The sequence below is a fragment of the Alexandromys fortis genome, unplaced genomic scaffold, assembly GCF_014885135.2.
Source record: "Alexandromys fortis isolate MF-2015 unplaced genomic scaffold, M_Fortis_MF-2015_v1.1 scaffold_86, whole genome shotgun sequence".
In the NCBI taxonomy this organism is placed as follows: domain Eukaryota; kingdom Metazoa; phylum Chordata; class Mammalia; order Rodentia; family Cricetidae; genus Alexandromys; species Alexandromys fortis.
In genome coordinates this window covers 5456335-5469081 of record NW_026067965.1, presented here as the reverse complement: position 1 = coordinate 5469081, position 12747 = coordinate 5456335, and the positions used below count along the sequence as shown (strand labels likewise).

At 44.6% G+C, this 12747-nt stretch overlaps 1 protein-coding gene across 1 annotated transcript in view; it reads right to left on the bottom strand.

The window, feature by feature from the left end:
• The window catches only part of Ntrk3 (neurotrophic receptor tyrosine kinase 3), a 367393-nt gene that overhangs the window by 31651 nt on the left and 322995 nt on the right, over positions 1-12747 (bottom strand). The window lies entirely within an intron of this gene.

The following is a 12747-nucleotide window of genomic DNA, read 5'->3' as shown; positions in this document are numbered from 1 at the left end:
ATTCCCCTCTCCTCTTTGTTCCTAAGGGGACACAGTCCTGTGCTTACAGCTTTGAAAATAAAGGGGTGAGGGTCTCTCAATACATAGCACAATTCTGGTTTGTTCTAGTTTATTCTCTGCCCCCCCCCTTATTTTAACACTGACATAGATCTATTCAAATTAATTCTCTGTTCTGTGCTTTGATCTCTTAACAGGAGTTCACTCTTTACTTGCACAGGACTCCACTGTGTATGCCAGTTGCCAGTTGGTAAGTCTATCCAGTCAACCCCACTGGTTGAAGGGCTTGCCCATGGAAAGACACACTTCTTCCCATGGAAAAGACACAATGAACTCTGCCTTCCGAAGTGATTGCACTTCTGAGCCTGCAGAGCTTGGAGATGCATGAAAACCTCAGAGCATGTCCTCAGTGCACAGTTTTCAGGTATTTTGCAGATCCTCAAACCTTATGGTCATATTTTCTAACTTAAATTTAGAATTGCCAGTAGTCTAGCAATGCCTTGGGTAAATAGAACACAATTCATGTACTCTGAGCCTCCAATTCCAAAACATAGAAACAAACCTCAAAGGCTATCGTGTGAGGAAAAAAGCAAAATAATCCTTGCTAGGAGACTAATACATAGCCTAGGCAAATAGTTCAAAAACTTGAGTCATATGTAAATAGAAAAAAATCCCTTTCTTTCACATATATTGCTTTGCTTTGCTTTGATCCTGGCTCTTGGATCAAAAAAAAAAAAGATGGAATTTATCCTGAATCACCCTCTATATTAACAATAAATAAGTTCATTAATAATATATGTGGTAATTGGTAAATAGAGGAGATAAATTTCCATTCATAATTTACTTTTCTCTTCTATAGCCATCAAAAGCTGGTATAAAGAGATATTATTTTGATCTACTGCCTATTTCCTCACATTGTTAATAATTGCAGAGATACTCATTCCAAAAAAAATCTCTTAACATTTAGAAACTTATGGTCACTGGACATTAAAAATTAAATTTAAATCTCCACACACACTTTTTGTCACAGGAAACTATGATAGAGTGGCCAATAAAGGGCTTTCAAGCATAAAAATAAATTATATAAAGATAAAATTCAGTGTGGTAACTGGAATGAAAATATAAATTCAGGAAGAAAAAGGAGCCATGTAAAAATGGCTGTTTAAGAACTTGTTCATGTGTTAAATGGATGATGTACCAAATTGCTCTGGTATTTAAACTTCATTAGATGCACTAAGGGAATGATGTATTTTTTAATGTCAATGTTTACAGTATTCTGGGAATGATGGCCACACTCGCAACTGTTTAAAAGGTTGCAGCCAACCATATAGAAGTTTTCCCAGTGACGACTTTACATGGGTAAGGGGCATGCGGAGTTTTCCAAAATTACTGTGGGATCATAAAAGTTGGGAGTTCTCAGGCCTGGAACCTTTCCGTGCAGAAGGGAAAGGTCCTGTGTCTCTCTTGTCTCTCCACGGGTCTCTGTCTCACCCATTCCCAAAGGGAGGCAATAAGAGACGAGACAGGAGGGGGGAAGAGCAGCCTGCTGATCAGTGTAGGTGTCTGCTTGCTTAGGACCTGGGTATCCCTGCCTTCATCCTAGCCCTTAGTTCTTCATCTCATCTGCATCCTTGAAAGCCCGAAGCACATAGTGCTGAGGGGGCCGAGTTTGCAGTGGCTGCAGGTGACCCAGTTCCAGGTCTTTTTTGGGGTGTAGACGCATCGCAGGGAATTCTCAGACCTCCTAAGCCTTGCCCCGCAGCTTTCCCCGTCATCTTGGACAGGGGATTTGTGTCTGAGCCTTGCCACTGAAGGGCTCCCACTTCGCTATAGTCCAAGGGAACCCATTGTTCTAGGTCAAAGAGAAACTCAGCTAGGCTTTAGAAGGTCCCCGTGCCTCTCTGTCTATTACAGCGACAATGGGGCACCTTGCATGTGAATACCTTCTCACCCAGACATTGAAAACGTCTCACACAACTCAGACTATACTAGATAGAAGGAGACGCTGTTACCCATATTCCAAATACTCAGACCAAGACCCAGCAAAGAAGAGTATGTCTACCCTAAGTGCATACCTACAAGGCAGAGTGTTTCTAGAAACAACCCAGATTTCCCTGTTTGGAAGGAATATGGGCCAAGCCTGACTTTTGGAAGAAGATAATAAGGCAGCCTATCTTCTTTGAGGAATCAGCTACAAAGAACCGTTACAACTTTGCAGTGGATGTTTCTGACAAAATTATCCAATCATCTAGAGACTGCCATTCACGGCAGATGCCTTTTTTAAAAAAAAAATCAATTTTAGTGTTTCTTAATTGCACATCTTAGCAGAGAGAAAAAAAATAAAACTTCAGCCTACATATTCTTCATCACCTGTGAAAGCTGCTTATCACTTAACGCATACCCTGGTGGGTTTCACCTCTTGCATCCTTCTCTGCCATGTCCCAGAGGTACATCAGTGAGGGGGGGCTATCACATGGAACATGACACTAGCTATGATCCTCGTCGCCAGCACTACAGTCATTAAAATTAGTTCACCCTTGCTCTGAAATCTGGGGGTTTCAAACATAGAGTATGCACACTAGTTTTGGTTCCACAGAGAATACCGTGTGTACACACACACAGACTAACATCTCAGGAGGAAGGATATCTAGACAGATGCATATATGGAACAGGGTGTGTGCTTTGTGTGGATAGTAGCCGATGCTGGCACAGACACGGGCCTTTTGGACATGCTCTGGTCATGTAAGGTTGAGGAATACTCCCCTGGGCATTTCTTGAAAGAAATGACTCAACATGTAACAAAAAGATCCAAAGTTTTCTTCCAATTTTTTTTTTCTCCCTCAAGACAACAGGAAGAAATGCTTTTGTTCTAAGACATTTGATTAGCTTTGTTGATAGCTCTAAAACTTTTCAGAGCACTGGAATCCTATTCAGGAAAGAATGCCACTCATTGCTGGCAATGTTACTTATTCCAGCTGTTGGGCTCCTTAGCAGTTTCCTCCTTTGAACATGGGAGCTTTTCAGAGCCTATGTAATCTTAGTTTGCCGTTCTGAAACTGTCCTGGCTCCTTCCCTTTCACCTTTATCTGCCCCTCTCTCATCTCAGGCATCTACCCAAGGTTGTGGTTCTTTTAAAGAGCTATTTGGCTTTCTTGCAAGTCCATCCATTCATCTGCTCATTCACTAATTCATTAATTCATTCGCTGGCATGAGCCTGAAGTGGCATAGGGCAGTGGGACCCGGAGTGATCTGGAATACAGGGACGGTACCCTTTAAAAAGAGCTAATTCTTGCTCCCACAACTGCATCCCTTCCAAGAGATTGCAACGGCTACAAAAAAAAAAAAAAAAAAAAAAAAAAAAAAAAAAAAAAAAAGGAGGGTCTGTGCAATGGAGGAATACCCAGGGCATGGCCAAAGATGATGGTCATATTTGGTCTTTTACTCTCTGCGAAGCTTCTCTAGTTCAGAGTTCATCTGTAACTTACTTCCCCCTCTGTGGGAGCCCTCAGGATCTGTAACTGTTATTTTTATGCAGACCTCAGGATCTTGGCATCCTTTGCTCTTGGTCTGAGCCCTTGCTTTCAAGTTCCCTGCCTCAGGTTTCTAGCTGCCAGGCTCTTATCAGTGGCTCCTCTCTTTCTCGAAACATCATTTCCTTTTCCTGTCTCTGAGTGGGTCTTCTTTCCCACTGACACTGAGCTGGGCAATACCCTGGACAACCACCCTCGCCTTAACAAGCCTACACTCTCTCCAGGTGTCATGTGGAGTATTAATCCTGTCCTGCCTCCCAAATTTAAGGTCCCCAGAATCTAAGTTTGAAAGAAATGACACTGGAGCTATAATTCCCGAGAACACATGGATGGGAAAAATCTTCAGAAATCTCCCTACACATCTCCAGACAAGGATGGAGAAATCCAAAGAAATTCTTCTACATATCTTCAGAAATGTGGAAATCTTGCCCAGAAGAAAGCAGTGACAATCTTATTCTGGTTGCTATGTAACTATATTGTTAACTATATTGTTTAACTACAGCATACACACACACACACACACACACACACACACATATATATATATATATATATGTATATATATATATATGTCAAAGTATATCACTGAAATGTCCCTGCTTTCAGTCATGTGAATATTAATGTTTGGTCCTATAGCATGGTGGTCAGTCTTCACTTTCAACTTGGCTGGGTTTAGAATCATGTAGAAGACACACCTCTAGATGTGAAAACGTTTGAACTAAGGGAAGACCACCTGAATATGGATGTGGCAGTCCACGGGCTGGGACTCTAGGCTGAGAGGAGGAAGGCACAGAGAAGCCGAACTCACCTCCCTCTGCTTCCCAGCTGTGGACACAAAGTGACAAGTCACCTCACACTCCCGCAGCCATGACTTCAGCCATCTTGGATGGCATCTTCTCAGACTGTGAGAAAAAAATAAGCCTTTCCTTCCTTCCTTCCTTCCTTCCTTCCTTCCTTCCTTCCTTTGCTTTCATCATGAATTTTTGTAGCCTGTCTTAGGGTTTCTGTTGCTGTGAAGAGACACCATGACCATGCCTACTCTTATAAAGAACAACATTTAATTGGTGCTGGCTTACAGTTCAGGGTGTTACTCCATTATCATCATGGTGGGAAGCATGGCGGTGTGCAGGTAAACATGGCGCGGGAGAGACAGCTGAGAGTTCTACATCTGGATCAGCAGGCAGTGGGAAGAGAGAAGAGTGACACTGGGTGTGGCTTGAGCTTCTGTAACATGACAGCCCATCTCTAGGGACACACTTCCTCCAACAAGGCCACACCACCTAATAGTGCCACTCCCTGTGGGCCTATGGGAGCCACTTGATTCAAACAACCACAACACCATGGCAAGGAAGGTAGCTAATCCGTGCATTTACATATTGTTTTTCTGTTGCTTTATAACTGAACTTCAAGTCCCTAAGCAAAACCATGTCTTCAGTTTGTGTGGATTAAGATATATTAGTCTGAATGGTATTTTGATTTTAAAACCATGATACGTAAATGTACACTTTAAAATTCCATGTCTTCTGTGAATTCACACTGAATACAGAAACTCCCTGGCTCCCATGCTGGGGAGACTCAGCACTAGAGAGAGGAGCCTTCTCTACAGTGATACCCAACCTGAGAATTATAAAGTCAGAATTGCTTTGGCCTCTCCCCCTCTTCCCAAGAGCATGGCTGCAAGCTATCACCTTGCATTTTTGTTGATAAATTGAAGATCTTGGTGCCAAATATAGTAGGTACTTGGAATTTTTCCGAGAAAAAAATACAGAGAAAATTTACAAAGACGTTAGAGCAGGTTTCCCGCAAAGCAGGGCTCTGTGACCGTTTATGTGGTTGGCAATCATTTAGCACAGCCTTGGAGGAAAGGCTGCTTGCTTCTGAGCCTCTAGACCCTGGATTAGGACAAAATCCTCAGAGTCTTGCAAAATGACAAGAAGTTAAGAGCCAAGCTGTTTAGCAATGTGAGCCGAGAGGATAAATAAGCCCATTGTGAGTCTTCCCAACTCTCTTACCTAAAGCTGAATGCACCAGGAGCAAAGTTCTTATGTGCGTGATCCAGGGATACACACCTTTTATAGCACCTTATCCCCCCCCTTCCTAAATCGGGACTAAATGCTGGCACTCACTCAAAATCCTCCCTGTCCTTAGTAGGCCCAAACAATATGTGCATTTATATATTAGAGAGAGCAAACTTTGCAATGAAAAAAAATGGCTTGGCCCTGATTTTCCTTTCCAGATGCCTTAACTCCAGCCTCTTGGCTGCCCTGAAATCTTCTCATGGAAACAAACGTTAAGCTGTTAAAAGGATGCAGTTCACAGAACAAAACTGGAGGTCTCAACTCAGCTCAAATTCAAAGATCAAACTGGAGTCCAAAGAAGCCACCCAGACCTCAGATGTGCACAGAAACACAATAAATAAAGGAAGGCAGATCATTCCACGAACTGATCCTAGATTTTTTTTAATTACCCTGTAATTCTCAAGCACCAGCAGTTAGGTTCCAGTTTACATTCCCACTGATTTAGGCCAAATTAGAAATCACCTCTTTGAAACAAACTTTTACTTGGCTAAATAGTTTGCTGCCCTTCGTGTGTTACAATAAGCGAGACTGAAAACATGTGTGATAAATTGAGGAAGCCGAGGATCCAAAGCAACCAGAGGAATAATATGTAACCGAGCAGGGGCTGGGTACCAGCTGCGTCGACTTAGCAGGTTTATCCTCTAGAAGACGTGCTTCCTTGAGTGTGGAATGGGGATAATAATGTGCCTACTCACAACATGCACCACAATGAAATAAGGTAGTAAAAGATAGAAGACATATACGTGCATAGGAATTTGAATCTAAATCTTCCTTGCAAGCATCTCCCCAAGTTTCCAGAGACTTAGATGTTCTGTTTCGTGAGCCCTTAGAACAGTGAGGCGACCACAGTGGGTGAGAAACCAGATCAGGGATGGAACGTCAATCAGTCAGTCACCGGAAGAGCATCAGCTAGAAGGACTGTAACACCACAGATGCCATGAGGGAAGGGGGCTATTTATCAACCCATGGAATATCTAGCATTCCTCATGACCCAGAGAGACTCCGTTTCCAGGAAAACTCAGGATGAGAGCCCGCCTTGCCTTCTCAGTTTTGGCTGAGACACGCAGGCCAGGTGACCTTCATAACTAATGTTCTTTCCTAACTCCAGGGTCCCAATTCTAGCCCTCCTGACTCACCATTTGTGAGGTCGGGATGTTAGGGGAGGCCTGTACCTCTGCTGTTGGACCCTGTGTTGATGCCTTAGAAGCAGACAGCATCTGCTTGATTCCCAATCCCAGTCATCTTGGAGCTTGAGGACTGATTAAGGAACAATCCTAAGGACAGCCACCAGCAGACAGTAACCCCGACAAGAACTAAGGAACAATGTTTCCTAGAACAATGGCATCTCCATTAGTAGCATGCCACATGCATCATTGCTGGCTACTATAAGGAAGTTCTGGCCACTGTGTTCTTCCTTCATCCCTTGTGAAGACTCTCTGGATACAGTATATAGATGTCTACTTCTCTGCGCCAGGAACTCCTGAAAGCTGCCTGGGGTGAGGAGAGACAAGTAACCAACCAGTGTTTGGACCCAGAGAAAAGAAACCAAGGTCAGGCCTGACACTTTGGGAAACCTCAGAACCCTGCATACTTTATTCAGCGCCCCTGGATAGGGGTAAGGTCTCCCATTAGAAGAATCGATGGATGCAGAAACAGGACCTGAGGATGGATAAAAGGGTTGCCGCGCTCCTTAGCGGCCCTCAAGGCAGGAAGGGCATACTAACTATCATGATGCAGACGCCTCACATCAAGTCACCTCGAGAAATCTCACCTTGCCCACAGGTTAAATATTAATGAGATTTGCCATGAGGATTCAGTGGGAACAATCCCTGGAAATTTGGGCAGGGTGCCTGGATCTTGGTAACTCTCCATGCACGTCAGCAAGGAACAGTCACGGTGGTAGTGACAGACGTGGGAATGTTAGTCTATGGCTCTACTGTATGCCCATATTTGTATAAAGGAACCTCTGAGCCCGGCATTTAGAAAATTTAAGAGAGGGGGTGTGATTTTCTCTGTGTAAGGAGAAGGGGATGTTTGGTGGCCAGGGATGGTAGAGATTAGGGTGAATTAGGGAATTACTTCCCAGTGTCCTAGGCTGCTGTACTTTCAATGTAAAAACACCCTAAGGAAAGATGAGACGCCTTTCCTGGTTCTGTGTTGCTGCCAAAAGCAAGCCAGGCATTTGTTTCCCCCTTTCCTCTGGACACTGACTTTCCCTTACCAGTAAGGTCATGTGGCACAGCTTCAGCAGATCAACCAGAAAGGCACAGTCGTAGGCAGGGGGAACAACTATGACTTCCAGATCACTCCAAATTAGTCATTTTAGCTGGAGGGAGGCCAGAGCCTTTGGGCCCCCTTGTGTTTTATTAACTGCCATCTGAAAATGCCAGAAGAAGGTAGGGAAGTGCAAAGGGCGCGGGGGGGGGGGGGGGGCACTTTGCATATTTTAATTACTTCAGTAAACAAAACATATCACCGCAGAGACCTGTCATCCATGGCTGTATCCCCGGGCTAAGGAAAGTTGGAAGCACATCACGGGAGACACATGAGTAGCCAGCAAAGCCTTGGCAAACTCCTGGCTGCCCCATCTAGCCTCGCTGATGTCTGTGGGAGTAGCTCAGATGAGAGTCAGGACATTGGGGCTTTGGACACCCCAGAGCTTTCTTGGGAACTAGATGCACCTGTTTGCCCAGTGGAAAATGGGATGCTTCTTTGAGTCATGAAACAAAACACTTTCATCCTAGAAGACAGATACTCGCAGCCCAAGAGGAAAGAGATCACTTGCAGGACCACACACACAAAGCAGTAGACACCAGTTCTTCATCTTCACAGAAAGGAGGGAATTCAGCTAAGAGGGAAAGATGGCAGAATGACGTTCTCGGGGAAGCCTGAGAACGGCTGATAATGGCAGTTAGTGTGCTCTGTGAACTGCAGAGCGATTCATCATCACAAGCTGCTACACGACGATTTTATTCAGCACAAGCTCCTAGTTAGGCATCCCCTGAGACATTATAGGAGAGGGGTATTGATTGACCCAGCCGCATTACCCTAACAGAGGCCGGCGACCTCTGCAGCATTCTAGAAGGAGGCAGAACGGGGACCCAGCATCAGCAGAGACCTGGAACCCAACTGAAAGGCGCTGGGTTGGAACTCGAATACCCAAGATCTTGTCACAGTCCTGATGAGATGTGACCCCAGGTCTCTGGAAGCCTAGGGTTCCTTTCAGATTCGGCGTTCACATCTGTAATAATGATGGATTAGACTGGTGGCTTGTGAAAATGCTTCTCTGCTCAGAAACTACACAAATTTGCCCAAAGAGTGATTATTTATCTGAATCAGTATGCAAAGAATATTGAACAAAGATCCTTTATAGTACTTGTCGCCTTGGCAGCCTGATTTTGTAGAGATGTGTGTGTGTGTGTGTTTGCACACATGTGCATATGTGGACAAACCAGTGAAAGCAAGAGCCAGACCTCAGGAGGCCCTCCTCTCCAACATTACAACATACTGCCTGCCTCATCCACAGGCTCCTATGCCCCTATTTGTCAGACTGGTAGATTTCACGGAAGGACTTGTAGGTACCATCTGCTTCAACACATAAAGTTCCCGTGAAGCAGAGAGTGGATAACCTCAGAATGCTCCCCTGTCTTGGGAGAAGCTCAGAGTCCTGTTCTGTATCAGGATCCCAGGAGGCCTCTCTGCATAGAAGGGAGAGTGCAGGAGGCAGAGGCAGATGAAAGGGATGGAGGCTCAGAGCCTCCAGGCCTCTTGTGGCTTTCCAGGCCATCATGGAGGCCTGCAGCTGTGGGTCACACCTTCTCCCTTTGTAAACAAGTCCTGCCTCTTGGCTTCTACTTCAAGGTCAGAAGGCTGGTGGGGTGGAGCGGGGGCTCTCACAGGATCAACACTGGAGAAAGTCTTAAACTCTGAGCCAGTAATCACAGTTGGTGGGTTTTTAGCTCTCCCCTCTCCCAAACACAAGGCTCCTCTTTCATATGTGTTCCTGTTTCCAAAAGCTTTCCCAGACTACTGAAACTGAAGTCTTTCCCTAGGTCACCTAGTGGGTCACCCTCAACATGAGCCAGGCTGAGTGCTAGAGTGGGTGGGTTGTCTCCAGGAGGAGTTTGATAACTTGAGTTATCTAAACGTCTGACCCCCTCACCATAACAGAGGTGAAAAAGATACTTTCAACATTTCAACTTTGAAGCCAGAGGTAGCACCCTTGTCTCAATGAACAGGGCCATAGTATAGCAAGGTCGGGAGCCATCATACAGCGTTATGATACATGGTAAGTGTATTAAGAGGTATGGCTTCATTCACCCTTCTGAGACATACTGGTCTCTAAAAGTAATTATTACGAACCACTTTGCATGGAGGAAAGGAGAGAGGTAGGAAGAAAAGGGGGAAAGACATTAGGTAGAGAAGAGGAAGGAGGAGGAGGAGGAGGAGGAAGAGGAAGAGGAGGAGGAGGAGGAGGAGAGACATTTAAGACTTAAGTTTAAAATATTCTGACTCCAATAATCAACATCTTTGCATGCACTACCAAGTTGAAATTCTTGTGCACTTACAAGTTGAAAGAAGACTGACCAGTAAAAATTTTTCTGGTTATTGCTGTTTGTTTGTTTTCAGTAAAGATGCTATAAAGTCCACAAACCGATGAGCTGGAGTAGTGAATTTAGGAAAATGCGTTAGATAGTTTACAATTAGATTTCTGTAAACACCCCCATAAAAGCTGAAGAGCGGCTTTCATCCGGAACTATCTATATCGGCAGATGTGATGATAAAGTCAGATGACAGCTCCCATCATCCCAGGCAGCACTCATAAAGACGACACCAGATTGCAACCTATGTTTCCCATAGACAGGCTGGAAATGGCCATTGGGTATGGGTTCCACCTCCGTCGTCTGCCCATGGTGACTTTTTTCTGCATCACGCCCGGCTCAACTGCAGAGACAAGACTGATGATGTCTCAGCTGAGTCCCTGTACCAGGCCATTGCTGGGAAAGGCACGGCTTCCTTTACTGCACAACTTGGTCTCCAGTAACCTGCTGGACCACAGCAACATCTATCATTGTGCACTTCAAACCACGTTACCTTTGATTGTCTGGGCATCTATTTCCCATCACCATCTCTTTCTGTAATATCAGTGTCGGAGGAAAAACAAACAGAGGAATGGGGGGAAGCCTCCATGGGGGTGTGAGGGAAGGGGACGGAGAAAACAGTATATGATGGATCTGGCGCCATTACGAGGGTCCTGGTCTAGCACTGAGAATTACAGCTAAAAGAATCCCAGGAAAACACTGGAAAATTCAACTCAAGATTGTCTTTATTTCTGGGATCAAAGGCCTCATTTTTAGAAATGAACCCAAGAAGAGAGATTGAGGTAGGAGCTGGAGGGCCACAAAGAAACTGGCTTCCCCAATGAAAGCAGAACAGCAGTTACCTCATCTCACCTACCTTGTGCCCTGCATGGCACGAGCCATACATCGGGTACTTTACCATCCATAAGCCATTATGTGATAAGTTCATGACATGTGACCATGATGCGAGCATCTGAAAATTCCACCAGGGCAACAACCTCCTCAGCCAGGTGCATGTTAATGCATTTGGCTGGAGGTCTTGATGGATTTCTATTTTCCATCAGGGCTAACCACAAGTGGCTGGGGGAGGAAGGCAGCAATAATTGTGAGCAGAATTAAGTACCGATGGTAAGAGACGGCACCAGCCTAGAGACAGTGGAACTCCCCACCAGTGTCTACCCACTTCTGCCCCAGTTCTTCCAGACATATGGATTTCTTTAGACCCATTTGTCTCTAGAAACAATCAGAGGAGCAAATGCACCAGCTTTTTTTTTTAAGGTCCAATCAAAGAAAGAGAGACAAGGACGAGGGCAACTCAGCAGTTTTGGATGGTATAGCCAAAAAGTGTCCTGCCATTTTCTGAGGGGCTCCTACACATCTTTTGCCTGAATGCCTGAGCTCCACCCATCCCAAGGACCTCTTACCATCCTGTTCTAAGGACTTGTTTGGTTCTGAGAAACTCTATACATATCACCACAGTGCAAAATTCTAAGGGAACCAGGAATTCAACGATTACTCGCCATTTGAAGGGGTGACCACCTATCCAGAAAAGAACCCAGGCAACTAATCCTTCTGTCTACGGAGGTAGTAGCCCTTCTAACTGTGACTAATTCCTCCTTAGATTTAAGACATTCCCTGCATGGCCAAGTGGCCAAATAGGCCCTAGATAGCCAGCCCAAAGAAGGATCAGAAGTAGATATTTCTCAGCTTCACCTCCATTCCCTTTGGGACTTCACAGAGTTTCACAGCTACAGAATGGAGAAGTCAGTTGAGACAGGTTAATGTTTGAGAAGGAAAGGTAAGTAGCTTGTTTGTATTATATCAGGGAAGGGACTCAGAGCCCTAAGTCAGAGAGAAGTATCCTAGGAAGGAGACTGAACAAAGCTTTTCTCTTTAGCTCTTGGGTGAAGAACAAAATCATGTAGCAGCCCATAAGCTGTGAAGCACCAGGGTGTGACTGGGACACCGTAGTCTCATAATTAGATGAGAACGGTAAGCAGTGTTCAAGAGCCTGCAATACACTCTTGTGGTGCTGTCATTGGGGCGGTAAGAAAAAGGAATGGAAAGGTAAGGAATAGCATCTCTCTATCCAAATGGAACTGCCTGTGAAACTTAAGAGATGTGCTTTGTCATACACTGAGACACCCTATTCAGGACATCATACTGCTAAATGCTAAGGAGTTCAAAGATTAATTACCATTGAATAGACAGAACCCTTATCCTGGGATGAATAGGCTTTAGAAGTCCAGGTAACAATATCACTATAGGTAAAGTACAGCAACCTTTAAGAAAACTGAATTTTCTTTAAGGATAGTGACATCATAAAATACATATTTTCTTTATTCTTTCAAGTCTGTCTTATGTATGTAAATAGTGACTTTTAGGGAGAACCCATGGAACCTCAAGAGTCCATCTTATGCATAAAGCAAGGCATATTTTCTTGAAGATATATGAAAGTCCATTGCAAACAGATCCAAACGTTCACAGTTGGTATTGAATATCTGAGGTGTGGTTCAGATACACCTGCTTCTCACAGGTAGTATCCCCAAATCAGATGAGGCG